General features: G+C 43.6%; 1 pseudogene; it reads right to left on the reverse strand.

Annotated features, from left to right (window-relative positions):
* Window positions 1-415: 415 nt before the first annotated feature.
* LOC119522857 lies at window positions 416-2,587 on the reverse strand (annotated as a pseudogene).
* Window positions 2,588-4,045: the final 1,458 nt, after the last annotated feature.

The raw sequence follows: 4,045 nt of genomic DNA on the forward strand, positions 1-4,045 counted from the left end.
GGCAGCAGAGGAATTCTGCTGTGCACCTGTGTTTGCACACACACACACCCACACCATTATCAAGGCATGACAAACTATCATAAACTAAGCAGTATCCCAAACAGATCATGATCTACAAGTTGTTTTACAAAGGTAGAATACAGATAGATTACATTTTCTCAGGTAGAAGGCAAAGTATATAATTCCTCCGTCTCTGCTGAACTCATTTATCTTCTTAAGGCTTTCACAGAAAGCACCATTTTATGAACAGGCAATTCAGTACCCAGAGTTTGAATGGAGACTTACTAATCAGGATGGAAGTCTTGATGCAGTTCATAAAAATCCAATTAAAAAAAAAAGGCATCGAAAACCACATTTAAAATAAAACCATCCATATATAAAGAATGAAGCGTTCGTAAGTTCCCAGCTTGTAGTCTACAGGGTATTGAAAGGTTTAGTATTAGCAGCCTGTGAAGGTGTAGTGAGGAAAGAGTCTGAGAACCAAGTCAACATCCTTATTCCACTTTAATTCCACCTGTTCCTTGGGTGAAACAGTTCTTGCAGTCTAGAATTTCTCCTCGTGATTTACTGTCAAATCTTTACATCTTGGGATTCAACCATCTTAGCAAGTGTCTTCTTGATTCTCAATGCTGTAAGTCTGGAGGCTGGATTGTGGGCCCAGCATTCTGACATTAGCCTCAAAACTGCTCGTAGACATTCATCACTGTTCCATCGGTTAGACACAATTGGCTGCAAACGTTTGACACACACAACCTCACGCATATTTTCATATGAAGGATCGCTGGGTACCATGTTGTAATATGGCAACTGGTACTCTTCCACTATCCCTCCTGTGATACAACGACGGGCCATTTCCCAAATGATCAAGCCAAAGCTATAGATGTCAGCCATTATGTAGGGCTGGAAATGGTTTTTATTCAGGCTTTCATCTAGCACTTCTGGAGCCATGTAGCGTTTGGTACCAACCCTTGTATTCAAGGGTACATCAACTTCATTTGTATCACTGTTGAATTTAACAGCAAGGCCCAGGTCAGCAATACAACAACTACCATTTTTCTTGATGAGGATGTTTTTGCTTTTTAGGTCTCGATGAGCAATTGCAGGCTTTCCTTGGGTGCCATAAATTTCTGTGTGGAGATGGCACAGACCGCAGGCAGCTGAATAAGCCAATTTGAGCAGGGCTCTGGTGTCTAGTGTAGCACATTTCAGGAAGTCATAGAGAGATCCATTTTCATGGTAATCAGTAATCAAATAGAGCTGAGTCCAGGAACCTGTGCCTTTAATGTCTGCTGCTATAAAACCAAGAATATTCTCATGACGCATGAGCACAGTTTGGTAGATTTCAGTTTCTCGAAACCAACTAGCTTCTTCCGTGGTGAAAAACACTTTGACAGCCACTTTTTCACCACGCCATTTACCCATCCACACTTCTCCATATCGGCCTTTACCAACTTGCCGAACCATCTGAATCTGTTTGGCAATAGTTCGCTGAACCAATAAAGGTAGTCCAGATCCACTACCAGAACTTTGTGACTGATCAATAAGGTCTTTTAACGATTCTCCAACTGGAATAAATGCTTCATCCTGTTCCAAATCACGATTATAACGACGTCTACTTGAGATGCTCTTACAATAATGCTTGTAACAAAAGCAGCTAGAGAAGATGATCATAGCAATTATGCAGACTGCCATAGAAATGAGCACAACCAGCCATCGAATGCTGCCATCAAAAAATGGACCTATAACAACAGGGGGCAGTGTAGGCTGTAGATACTGGTTACATAAATTGGTCCGACAACATTCTATCGTCCTTCGTAGCTGGGCTTTTGGTGAATCCTTGCACTGGAAGTCAGATCCTTCATATTTCATACACCCTGAAGCCAATGTGGCTTCTCCCTGGTCATCTTCTTCTATGATGGCAAAGCAATGCCCATTAGTTCTAAAAGAAAAACAACAACACTTTAAATGCATGTGTTATTAACAGCATCATCTGGGCAATGTCCTGAGCAGTAGCACTTTAGAAAAGGCAAGGTATCCTCTGGTGCTAGGGTAACTCCATTTTCTGACTTTTTCTGATTGGAGTCTGACTTCATCCCTGTCCCATGAAGCATACCATCTAGATTCTGCCCTTCAACGTGAGACATGATAAACAGATAGGCTCCCAATAATCTGGTGTAAATATATAGCTGAGTCATTGTTCAATTTTTAATGTTTCCTGTACACTGTAACTCCGATAACTGGTCTTGTTATTCCACAAATTTAAGTGACTTTCATTCAATAAGATTTTCTTGGAAAAGGCCTCAATCACTTGACAAGGACACCAAATTCTACTGCTTTCTCCTGACTCCTCAGAGCTAGATAAAATTGTGTTTCCAATTTTCTCCAAACAGCTTTGACCTATGCTTCCACCTCATGAATTCCAAGACAGTATTAAACTGATGCATATTTTCATAAATCCGGACCGCGGGGAACTCATCCTCCAGCCCCTCTGCGCGGAGTGGGGTGCGCACAGCGAGCCGCCTGGGAGGGCCGCGGGGCCCGGCTCGGCCTCCGCCCTCGGCGTGCAGCGGCCCCGGCCCGTCGCCCCTCGCGCGGCCGTGCGATCCTTGTCTCGCGCCGACGGCCCCGCCGGAGGCCCCCTATAAAGCTTTTGACAATTTGAATCATGCATGAGAAAATTCGTAATACCGTTGCTGGACTGAGATGGTTTGTGGCCACAGGATGAAGGATGGCATGACCTGCAGTGACTCTGATGGCTCAACTGAGTCCCAAACTATTCCCTTTTTGAAGGCCCATCCTGAAGAAGCTGAGAAATAGTCCCAGGAAAACAATCATTAAATCAGTACTTCCTCTTCTTGGGGGCAATTTTTAGAATCTGCTTTTTATGCACTTTGAGTGCAACTGAGGGGAGTGAGCCAAACACACAGTGCTTGTGGACTGGACACCATGTCTCCAGCAGGGTGACTGTAATCCTAAACTTGTAGTAACAACAGGCCACACTTATCTAGCACTTACTATGCACCTGGCCAGCCCTGTTCTAAGCACTTAGCAAATATTAACTCACTTAATCCCCATAAAACTGTAAGCGATAAGAACTATTATCATCCTCATCTGTCTTCAACTGGCAGGCAGGAAACTAGAGGGTAATTGGCTTGCCTGAGATCACACAGCCAATAAGTGACAGAGAGGATTGAACCAAGGCGGCCCCAGGGCTTCTGGTCTTAACCAGGACTCTACAGGGAAAGGTTGTCAACGGTGTGTCACTGACTGAGGAAATAGGTCTGTTGGGATGGACAGAGGGGCTGAGGATCTTGATTTTTTTTTTTTTTTTTTTTTTTTTTACATAAGAAGTTCACCCCGGAATAGTAAATTTGCCAATAAGGCAATTAACAGATATTTGCTGAGCCCCCACTGCGTGCCTGAGAGATGCACTAGATATCGTTGAGAATCAAAGGCAAGTGAAATGAGGCCCTTGATCTCAAGGAGCTTACAGTCTAGTTAGGAAGACAAAATCTGTACCAACAACCCAGATAATTAATGCAGCAAGACAGTAATATTGGAGACATCCTGTGGTAGCTTGAAGCTGTTATGTACCCCAGAAAAGGCCATATTCCTTTAATCTATTCCTGTGGGTACAGACCTATTGTAGGTAGGATCTTTTGATTAGGTTATTTCAACTGAGATGTGAGCCATCTCATTAAAGGTAGGTCTTAATCCCCTTACTGGAGTCCTTTATAAGAGGATAAAGGATACACAGAAAAACCCCATAGAGCTCAGAGAAATTAAGAGATATAATTAAGGGAAGCCAAGAGATGAAATTAAGAGAAGCTCATAGAGAAAAACCCTGGGGAAGCTAAGAGACGACCCACAGAAGCCCAGAGAGGAAGCCACTGGAACCAGAAGCTGAAAGCAATGAAACCCAAGAGTGAAGAACCAGCAGACACCGGCCATGTGCCTTCCCATGTGACAGAGGTGTCTGAGATGCCAGCAGCCTGTCTTCAGAGTTCAGGTATTGTCCTGTTGATGCCTTGGGTTGGACATTTTC

The sequence above is a fragment of the Choloepus didactylus genome, chromosome X, assembly GCF_015220235.1.
Source record: "Choloepus didactylus isolate mChoDid1 chromosome X, mChoDid1.pri, whole genome shotgun sequence".
NCBI classification, from domain to species: Eukaryota; Metazoa; Chordata; class Mammalia; order Pilosa; family Megalonychidae; genus Choloepus; species Choloepus didactylus.